Genomic DNA, 12151 nt, shown 5'->3' with positions numbered 1-12151 from the left:
CAGAAGGCAGAGACGGAGTCTAAGGTACAGGCAGGGTTCGGCAACAGGGTATCAGAAATATCGAGGTACAGAATCAGGAGGCAGATGCAGGGTCTAAGGACGAGCCGGGGTTCGGCAACAGAGTAACAGAAATATCGAGGTACAGAATCAGAGTTCAGAAGAGAAGTCAGGCAAGCAAAGGGTCATAACAGATAATCACAATCAAACTAGTACTTTAGACTATCAAATAGAATCTAGCTAAGTGTAGGATTACAGCTCCAGCTGGTCCCGGCACACTTTCGGATCTGACTCAGGTCTGTGTGCTACCACGTTGTGATCGCAACGCCAGACAACCAGCAACTGAACAGCCGGCAATATATATACACAGACATTCTCCAGCACCACCCTGAGTGCTGGACCAATGAGAAGAAGCAGGGTTGTCAGCTGACCGACCAGGTCAGCTGACCTTTTTCTGGCTGCCATATAGGTTCTGCCTCTCCGCGCGCACGCGCGTCATTCTGAACCTGGAGAGACTATGAGTCCCAGCCAAGCCAGCACCGCTCTGCGGTGCATCCGCAACTGCCGCGTCAGACGCGGCGGTTTCCCCGCTCTCCGCCATGTCCTCCACGGAAGCAGCCGCCTCACGCTGAGCAGAGGCGGCTGTCTTTCCGTGTTTCCTCACACAAACTGAGCAAAGTTTTTTTGTATGGGGTCTTGCGGTTTTGTTTGCATTGATATGCAAATGCAATTGCAATTTGTTTGCAATGATTTTTCTGTTAATACAATATGAAGTAATTTACATAAAAGGGTATGTAATTGATTCCAAAATCATGTACAATTTTGTGCATTGATTCCTGAATTACACATCAGACATGATAAAAGCAGACCTACTTCCTGATTTTAAAATACCCCCCCAAAAAAAAATTGAAACGCATACAAACACACAAAAAATGTAAACACAGATGTGCACAGATCACAATTGCAGGAAAATTCAAAACGCATACAAAATCTAACAAGTGTTATTCCTACCTTATGGACTGTATGCAAAAAAAAAAAAAAAAGAAAGAAAGAAAAAAGGAAGCATTAACCCTTCCCAATCCTGTGTCGGACTATGATTGCCACTAGCAAGCACTGTCGCCAGATAAAATCGGGCCCGGCATCAGCCCCTTTAGATCAAAGTGTCAGACTGAGTCTGACATATTGATTGCTGCTGGACCAATGCGGTGCCACATAGTATAAATATTACAAGGGTGCCTTTGGGCTTGTCGCTAGGGTTGCCATTGCTGGATCTACACCCACATGGCATCACCATGTGTGGGTAAGTGTCAAAGAAAGCCCAACACTTTGATCCCCTCCAACCTCAATACCATGCTGCACCATGTAATATTGTTATTACTCTCGTGCATGTGCAATGGGGTGGAGCTACAGCACGCAAGCTGGCAATGGCCCTGCCCCATCCGCCTGATGATGGGTCAGGTCCTCGCTCCTGTGCAGTGGTATAGATAAGAAGCTGTGGGCCCAAGTGCAAGATTTACTTTGGGACCCCCCCAAGCCCCCTACACAAAACAAATGATATTGCACACCAAAACCAATCAAGGACAACCACAGTGTTAGAAGGTGCAAGAGGGGGATGAGGAACAATGAGTTAATGATCACTACTATTTAAAGCATCTATAGAAGTGACTCTTAACAGCAGGAGCAATAAAGAGTTAGTACTGTGGTTGATGGTGGGCCCCTCTGGTCTAAGGGCCCTGATGTGGTCACAACCTCTGCATCCCCTATTGCTACGCCACTGATTCTCTGGATTCCCACTGCTGCAGCACTCCATGAAACATCCATGTCCCCCCGACACTGGAGAAAATAATTTGTTGGGGGGATGCGGATGATTATAAAATGGCTTAGAAAGGCTTCTTTCCTGGAACATGCTCACCATTTTCACATTTATTACTAACACATTTGTCTCCCTCAGTGCAGCTAATTTCGGCGCATCGCTGTACCGATTGTTTTAGGGCCAGCGCTGCACGCCTGAGTTAGGTGCAGATGGGAGATGGGCAAATTATTAAAAAAAAGCGTAATTTGGCCGCAGTAGTCGGTGCCGAATTACCCCCCCCCCCCCCCATCCCGAGTTACTACAACTAGGAGGGGGGATAGTAATCAGTGTGGGCCCGCAGTTTGTGCAGGAGCAGGTTGAACCATTTTTCACTTTCACCCTGCGCCAAAATGCTCCACGCTTATAATGAATGGACTCTGTCTTCCCTGGAGCTATCTTACACAATTGTTAATTTCATGTATAAGGAATGGGTACTCAAAAATGTGAGAAAAAAATGTTTTTGCCTAGCAATGGTAAATGAATGTATAGTAAAATAGAATATTGTAAAGAATAGTAACACTGAACTGCGGAGAAGGAAACATAAAAAATCAGGAAAGGGAATACAGAGCCTAAACAGAATCACAAGATGTAAGTCTCTAGAGAACATGGATCGCAGGAAACATACTTAAAAGATGATTTTGACCGAACAATGACAGCATAAGAAGGGAATTAGTCCGAACAGATTTGTATACATCTACCGTATAGCATGACTCAAGAGCGTACGCGCCAAATACACACACTGATGTCTATGCTAAGCACTTGGCAAGGTAATTATAGAATAATTGAAAATCCAATTTCTCCAAGGTTTAACTTAAGTGCTTTATCTTTATAATATAGTATGGGAAAAGGTCATGACTTTCAGCACCTGCTGATTTCCCGGTGCTTGTTACAACAACACAGGTTCTCAACACAGACATGGCACATGGACCAAACTAAAAACTTCAGAGGGGTTCTCTTAGGTAGAGATGACAAATAATAAACTATTAAGAATTTTAGAAAATAACAATCATTTACAAACAACGCTGAATACCAATTTTTAGACTTTTAAAACCATAAGGGGGTGCTTCGGAAGCGTTTATAAGCAATTAGGTTGCATAGCTAAAAAGGTATATATGCCAAGCCAAGGGATACAAGGGACACCTGGTAGCACTTACATGCCAAGAAATGCTTTTACACAGTGGTACATAATGTTGAATAGTTAAAGGAGTCATCAAGCAATCTCTCCTACTCCACAATCTACTTCCTCGAGCACCTAGCAGCTGACATGTCCCATGCCACTGGCCTGGGATCCATGCATGGTGTCTCGCCAGACCATTCTCTACTGCGCCTGTGTGAGCACCGCTGTCAATCAAGTCCACGTTGTCCGGAATGTACTGCGCAGACATTCAGGATGTGTGACCATAGCTGTGGAAAAAGCATCGTCGGGGAGGAGACCGAACAGCGCGGCTGAGCACCATGCGGTGCTTGGCTGTGCTCGACCAGAACACGCCAATGTTCGGGGAATAACGTGCAGTGCCGAGCACTGTTCGATCAACACTATAAAGGATGAAAATGTTCTTGTTCATGACCTGTTAAATTGAACTCAAAGTGAAAATAAACTGTGAGTTAAACAATTGTATTTATTCTCCTACTCCTATTTATTTATTTTTTTAGATATCCAATGGTTTTATTTTATTGGTAAACATTTACAAAGTTGATTGAATGTTTTGTTGTCTCTGCTCAGTGGCAGCCTATTAAGTGTCCCTAAATGAAAATATGCAAACTATTGACCTTTTTCTATCTACCCCTACTTTTAGAAGTTGTATTCTGCCAGGAAAACTTTTATGGCTGTAATTTGCTAATCCGTGGCGTGTACTATATTCCAGACAAGGTACCAACAAGAGAGAAGCTGTCACTTCCACGTCTGAAAATTAACCTCTTTCAGGCAGCAAAATAAAACAAGACAAACATCTTAGTTATTAATATGTTTGGACTGTACATACACGTTTGTTTCATTATGTCACATGTTGCCTCATTTACACTTTGACAGTTCAACACGTCAAGTGTAAATATGTTAGAATCTATGTCATGATAGTCCAAAATGATTGTCTCAGCCCTAGGATATGTGTACAAACCAGAGAATAGAGTGACTGAGATATCTGTACTCTTAATGGTTAAGATATTTTTGTGCACATTGTTCAGTGGTTTGTTGTTGTCAGTGAATGAATTAGAATTTTAAGTGAATAAAATGATGTTCATTGCTCCGTGCAATTAATAGCTTTTGAATTACTGTTCAGCACAGTACGGGATTAACATTAGCATTTTGCATTTGCATGATACTTAATTATATTCAAGTGCTCTTTACCAATACATTTCCACAGACATTTTTTCCATGTATCTCTTTATTGTCTCTTGTTTTTGCTAGAATATTTATCTTGAATTTTTAGTTTAAAAGGATATGTGCAGCTAGGCACACGTAAATACATAAAACAGTGGCAAAACAAAATGCAGCAGACACATCTTATGCTTCTTAGCGGTTCCCTGTCTCCCGGGCCACAGCCGTTACTATAACACGAGAATACTGATGCATTGTCCTTTTGGTGCTGAGATCGATGCATTCACCTGTTGACGTGAGCTCTCAGTGCTTTGCCCACAAGACAAACGTGTACAGAAGGTCAAAGGCAAGTCACACATGCCATTCTGCTGAGTGTTAACTGTACACTGTTTCCCAAGGGATCATTTCTCGATCCCCAATGGATAACAATTTCCACATGCCTGTACTTAGCTTAAGTTTTTGGGTGAGTGTGGTTCTGTAAATATGAGTGAGTATCTGTGAGTGCATGTCTGTCTGTGTGTCATTGTGTAAGAATGTGTGTGTGTGTGTGTGTGCGTGCGTGTGTGTGTGTGTGTGTGTGTGTGTGTGTGTGTGTGTGTGTGTGTGTGTACGTGAGTGTGTGTGTGTGTGCGTGTGTGTGTGTATGCTTATTTTAAAGCTCACTCCAAACAACCAAAAGCTCATATAATGTGCCGCCCCAATTACTGCATGTCAGAAAATACTACACACTTTAGTTGGGAAGAATATCCCACAGTGTAGCAATCAGATGACAAAAGTGAGTGACCTAGAAGTCCAGTCTAACCTATCTGCCCTAACTTACAAGAAGACTGCCCCTTTCCATTGCCACTTCCTTTTTGGCTGTGTCTCCCCACTTTGCACTCTCTATGATTCTTTGTTGTCCTGTACCCCACCACCTATGGCATCTTTCACTTTTTAACAGCCTTCCCTTTTGACAGTCTTGCTTTCCCTTTTGCTGTCTCACTCCTCCTGTTTGATGTCTCTCCCACCTCCTTATTGTCTCCCTGTCCATTGCTTGAAGAGCTCCATTTGGAAAAGAGGGCATATGAGAAGCTTCATATTGAACATCAAGAACTATAAATTTAGTTGGGACATATAACTAGCCGTAGGCTTAATCAAGAGCACCTGTAAAAGACAGCAATCTTTATTATGAAAAAGCATGTACTTACCCCAATTGACAAGGCTATTAAAGTGTAAGCAAATAAATAAAAATGACCACAACTTTTAATCATGCTTACTACATCCAGAAACATGTCCCTATATTCCCTCTGTTGTATTAAATAATGGGATGCTTTTTATGCAGCCCTCCTTCATCTGTCCTAAAAAAAAGTTGAGAAATGCTTTCCCTAAAAAGATAGAAACAGGTTATCATTCAACCCAGATAGATATTCATAATAGCCATTCAGATTTCGCACTGCAGTACCCCTGAATATTTGATTTGGTGTACTGTTCCTCTTCTCTGAAGCTTGATGCGCACTATCGATTAACATGTTTTTTCAATTGAGATATGAATAGTTTGGGAAGTGAGGTTAGGTACTGATATATACATTTCAATGTTTATCTCTTTGTTTACTGTTATCAAATTCCTTTCACACTTTAGTGTCGCCAAGTCTGACAGCTAAGTGAAACATGAGGGGAGGGGGGATTCCCTCACACTACATCTGTTAACCCTGTTTGTGAGAGAAAGCTCTCACTGCAGCTGCCTGTCTCTGAAAGCTGTCTGCAGAAAGCAGAGGAAATGTATCATATGTGCAACATAAACATTTGTAATAGTATGTGAAACCTGACACCAGAGCCATTTCATATAACTCTGCTTTAATATTACACTCTTTTTAGCATGTCAGACTGCAGAAAGTAACCTATGCAAATGAGACATTCCAAATGTAGCTAAAATCTAAACACAATGTATTACTGATTTTGTCTCTGATATTTAACATGAAAAGTAGGAAAATGTTTACACAGCTACTTAGACATTATTTGTACATTGTCATTTTAGATCACTTGGTTTGATAGTGTTCCTTTAAGAGTAGATGACTGAGTCTGAGTTGAGTGTCCACAGAGTGGTTTATCAGGCACTGCATAGAAGGTGAATATCTCCAACAGCTGTGTAGTGAAAAAAAAAGTAAGGGTGGCACAGTGGACAGTACTCGCATCCCTAAAGTGTTAACATTCTAGTTCTAGGATACTATTTGCATGGGGTTTGTGTGTTCTTGCCATGTTTTCATGGAGCTCCTCCAGGCACTCCAGTTTCCATTCATATCACTAAACCATACTGTTAAGCTAATTGTTTCCCTCCAAAATATTAGCCTTATACTATGATAGGGACATAAGACATTGATAGGAATTAAACTGTGAGCTCCTCTGAGGAACAGCTAGTAACATGATGACAGTACACTAATTATTATTATTTTATTATTTGTTTATAAAGTGCCAACACATTCTGTGGTGCTGTACAAAGTAAGGAACAGACATGAGGTACATAATAATACAGACAAATAATATACACGAATATACAAAATACATAATTGGTGACAAAATACAGAATTGATGCAAAATGCAGAATTGGAAATGGCAGTGACAAAATTAACACAATGAATAAAATGTATAAAGAATTCCAAGACACAAAAGAGTGAGAGAGCCCTGCCCTTGCGAGCTTACAATCTAAAGAAATAGGGAGGAAACAAGAGGATGGGTAGTATACAATAATCATACCTAGAGGGTGTTTTAGGATATCTAGTAGGAGTGCAACTTGGCCTTAGAACAAAGGACAAAGGGAAGTGGCCTAAGGTAGCGCATATGCTTGTCAGCAGTTATGCTCATCCGAAGTCGGATATCCGAGATACTCGGATATCCTAGCTCTTTTTTCACTATTCGAGCTCGAATACCGAGCTTGAATAGTATTAGCTATCCGGGCTGTGCAATCCGAGCGCACTCGGATAGCAATCAGCTATCCGGAGATATCCTAGCTATCCGAGCTCGGATAGCGTCATCCGCTCGGATAGCGTCACGTCAGACGTCACCTCGAGTCCTCACAAGCGAATCAGAGGGCTCCCATCCCTCTGACTGCAGCCAATCACTGAGGGGGAGCCTGGCCAAGCCCCCCTCTATAAATAGCAGGCGCCATGTTGGCTCACTCGTCCTGCTTGCGACTTACTGACTGACTGTACTGAGAGACTGCTCCAGTGCTTTTTGTCTGTGCAAGTGCATTTATTGTTCAATGTACCTAGCGTTTTTACACTCCAACACTTGATATTCACCTGTATTGCTTTGTATTGTAGATAGATTGTATTTTAGGCAGTTTAGTTTGTGTGATTAGGGACTTGGGAGGGAGACTGTCACTGGTGCTGCTGCAGCTGCAGCCAGCAGCTAGGCCCTGTGCCTAGGCAAGGCAGCCTGCCCTGCTCTGTGCTCTAGTCTCTAGTTACCTGTGCTCTCACCTGTCCTACTCTACTGTACTACTTCTGTGTTAGATAGATTATTGTACTATTTTGTAGTTAGCAGGCCCAGCTTTACTGCTATACCTGTCCTGTATCTGCTCTCTGTAATCTAGTCACACCTGTTCTATTGTTTAGCTAGATTCTTCTATTGTTTGGTTAGTACTGTAGTACTGCAGTCAGTGCTAGTAGTTGTTAGAGTAGTAGTACTACTGTGTTAGCTTTCTACAGAACTGCTGTGCTGTGAGCAGTGCCAGTGTGACAGTTAGTGTGCACTAGTGTCTTCTCCTCTTCTGTCTGACTGGCACTTGGCACGTGCCACATCCGGCATGCTCCTGGCACACGTTACACCTGCTGCTGCTGCATTGCCCTGCTCCTGCTTCCTGTGCAGCTCCCACCGCCAAGGTGCCACAGGCCACTGATACCACCTATATTTAACCCAAAACACAATTGCTGCATAATTTTTTGGAGGTGTCTGGGGTGAAAACTGTCATGTCCCAGTTGTGCGGTTGGACGGACTTTGGAAACAATGTGGGCTGCACAACTGCTTTCTGGAACCTAGGCCTGATGTTAATTTACAGCTATTTTTTTTTTGGGGGGGGGGGGGATTTTAAGTCCCCACATCATCAATTAGTGTTCCCCTTTACAAAATAATGATGCTACATGCCTGATATACCCTAAAAACGTTTTTAAAGCAATTTAAAGGCCACTTCCGGTTTTTCTATCCGGATATCCGAATTTGCCCGGATAGCCTGGATACTGTGGTCGGATATCCGATTTGCATTCAGATCGTAAAATTTTGAACTCGGATATCCGACCCGAATCGGATCCGGATTTTGAAAAGGGGTATCCGAGCATCACTACTTGTCAGAACAAGTGAGTTTTGAGAGAGCGTTTAAAGGTAACAAAGGTTGGAGAGTGACGGATGTGTTGTGGGAAGGCATTCCAGAGGAGGGGTGAAGTACATGCAAAATCTTGTATACGTGAATGCAACAAGAAAATTCTAGAGAATGTCAACAGCAGGTCATGTGTAGATCTGAGATAACGATTGGGTTGGAAGTGAGTGAGGAGATTTACAGGGCAGAGAGATTGTGGAGAGCTTTGTAGGTTAGGGTTAAGAGTTTGAACTGGATCCTCTGGTTAATTGGCAGCAAGTGAAGAGCTTGACAGTGAGAGGCAGCAGAGGAAGAACGAGGAGAAAGATGAATGAGATGAGCAGCTGAGTTCAGTAGATTGGAGCAGTGCCAGTCCGTTAGTTGGTAGTCCCCAAAGTAGTATGTTACATTAGTCCAGACGATATATTATATGATTATGTATTATATGTTATAAGAGCATATATTGTAGTTGTGACTTGAGATATAAAACGTTGGATACAAGATGTGTTTTTGAGTTGGAGATGAAAGGAGCTGGTTAGGGAGTGAATATGAGAAATAAAAAAGAGAGAGGAGTAGAATATTACCCCTAAGCACCATGTTTCGAGAATGAAATTATGGGAGTGTTATTAACATTTATTGTTATTTCAGAGTGGTTGACAGAGAAAATGTTTTTTTCTGTTTTTGTCATATTAAGTTTTGAAGGACACATCCGAGGAAAAACAAAACAAAACAATATCTACTTGCCTGGGGCTTCCTCCAGCCGCTGGCAGCCTATTAGAGTTGCCGCAAACCTCCGATTTTGGTTCACGAACCTCGAACACGAACATGCGAAAAAAGTTTGCGAACATGCAAACTTTTCGAACTGCCATAGACTTCAATGGGCAGGCGAACTTTCAATACTACAAACATTAAGTGTGGCCACTAAAGTGATGGAAAAGATGTTTCAAGGGGTCTAACACCTGGAGGGGGGCATGGCGGAGTGGGATACACGCCAAAAGTCCCGGGGAAAAATCCGGATTTGACGCACAGCAGGGTTTAAGGGCAGAAATAACATTTTATTGCTAAATTGGAGGCCTAAAGTGCTTTAAAACATCTTGCATGTGTCAGGTAGTGTAATTAGTGTACTGTTTCGCACTGACAGACTAAACTCACTGTGTAACGCACTGCAAACAGCTGTTTGTGTAGTGACGGCTGTGCTGGACTGGTGCGCGCCATGGCGAGAGTACAGGTGATGTCGGTTTTCAAGCCCATATGGTCGGGCTGAGGTAGCTGAATGACAGAACAACAGTGACTGAGTGTCCAGCTGATCGAATTTGGTCTGTCCACAATGAAGCAATGACCTTATTATCTTCTTGGGTCAGGTGTGCCCCCCAACACACTTATTTAAGCCGGTCATTGCTTCATTGTGATACACAAGCCCCTTCACTGCAGCTGACCTCAGATGAATACATATCACTGACAGTGAGTGTTTTAGAGGAGCCACACTCCTGAATTCCTATGCAGAATTTGTTGCACAGCAGCAAACAGATCTTTGCCTCAGAGCCAATATTGCCTTGGTAAAGGGGTCCTACGTGGCTCCGAAACGTTGGCTATATTTTTACATGGAACTAATAAAGATTGATTTTGGATGTGCCAGCTTTCTCCTTTGTTGAATACTGCATAGAGGGCATCATCCCTCTTTTCAGCTGTCGCACTTCCCTTAAAGACTATGGGTTTGATCCCTTAGTGAGTGCGAGACAATACTTCCAATGTCATTTTGATAAAGGTGAGGTACTGAACACTTTTGTGACCTGGGCGACTTCTTTTCTCACTGACAATGCCTCCAGCTGCACTGATTGTCCTTTCTGACAGGACGCTTGAGGCAGGGCAAGACAGAAGTTGGATGGAAAATTGGGACAGCTCTGCCACAGGTTAAGCCTGTGCACCCAGTAGTCCAGGGGTTCATAGTTGCTCAGAGTGCCTACATCCACACTTAACCTCCTTAGCGGTATGGACGTCTATATACGTCCATCACCACCGGAGGTCGCCGCTCAGGCCCTGCTGGGCCGATTTTTGTGCAATAAAAAGCAGCACACGCAGCCGGCACTTTGCCAGCCGCGTGTGCTGCCTGATCGCCGCCGCTCTGCGACGATCCGCCGCGAGCAGCGGCGAAAGAGGATCCCCCCAGCCACCCGAGCCCTGCGCAGCCGGAACAAAAGTTCCGGCCAGCGCTAAGGGCTGGATCGGAGGCGTCTGACGTCAGGACGTCGGCTGACGTCCATGACGTCACTCCGCTTGTCGCTATGGCGACGAGGTAAGCAAAACAAGGAAGGCTGCTCATTGCAGCCTTCCTTGTTTATTCTGGTCGCCGGAGGCGATCAGAATGACGCTTCCGGAGCGCCCTCTAGTGGGCTTTCATGCAGCCAACTTTCAGTTGGCTGCATGAAACAGTTTTTTTTTTTATTTAAAAGAAACCCTCCCGCAGCCGCCCTGGCGATCTTAATAGAACGCCAGGGAGGTTAAGGGCAAGTAGTCGGCTACTTGGTTGGTGTTGGTGTTGGTGGAGGGTGGATCCGAAATGGCTAAGGCAAGGCGTTGGAGTAAAGAATGTCCGCATGTCCGACATCACCATGAGATCGCTAGAGCATCCAGTCCTTGCCTGCATGAACATGGGAGGAGGAGGAAGATTACTGGCAGCGGCACCTTAATTCTGTTGTGCTATGACATCACCCTTAACCACTTTGCATCCAAACCTTGTTTTCCCTTAAGGAGCAGAGCGATTTTGACGTTTTAGCTATGTCCCTATTTAATCAGCCATAACTTTATCCCTACTCACTACACCTAAATGATCTATGTATCGTTTTTTTCAGGACAAACTAGACTTTCATTGGTGGGTATTTTGTCCCTAGACCAAAAAAGTTTACTATGCATTTTAATGGGAAAAAGAGGGAAAAAATGAAAAAAAAATGCATTTTTTCTCAGTTTTTATCAACTCTAGTTTAAAAATAAAAAGTGCCACAGGAGATAAAAACATGTCACCAGTATTATGCCCCCGAGTATAGATAGCAAAATGTGTCCCGAGTATCAGCCCCCCCTGTATAGCCAGATGTGTCCCCAGACTCCCCAATATCAGTCACCCCCAGTATAGCCCAATGTGTCCCCTGTGTTTAGCACCTCCCAGTATAGATAGACAGATATGTCCCCAGGATTGCTGCCCCTCATTATAACCAAATGTTTCCCCAGGAATAGTGGTCCCCCATTATAGCCAGATGTGCCCTCAGGATTAGCGGGTGCACCCAGGATTGCGGTCCCCCCCCCCCCCCCACCATTATAGCCAGATCTGCCCTCAGTATAAAATTCTACACACAAAATTAGTATATCTGACGACTCTTATTTTATCCCCCCCCCCAGTTGCACATTTTACCCCCCACCAGGGGTCCACACACCCCCATAATGGCCAGCCAGATGCCCCACCCAGGCAGCCCCCTCGGTGGCCAAATCGCTATAAAAAATGATCAGCAAGCAGCCTGACTCACCTTATCTCGTTTCAGCGATCAGCCTGCAGCCCGAGCATCCGATCCACGCTTTGCACGCAGCCCTGTGATGCTTAATAGCTGGGCTTGATGACGCCATCACGTCGGACCCGGGTAACCGGCATTACACAGCTGAGTTCAGAGCAGGG

Source organism: Hyperolius riggenbachi, chromosome 7, assembly GCF_040937935.1.
Source record: "Hyperolius riggenbachi isolate aHypRig1 chromosome 7, aHypRig1.pri, whole genome shotgun sequence".
Classification (NCBI taxonomy): domain Eukaryota; kingdom Metazoa; phylum Chordata; class Amphibia; order Anura; family Hyperoliidae; genus Hyperolius; species Hyperolius riggenbachi.
Note: the sequence above shows the minus strand (reverse complement) of the source record.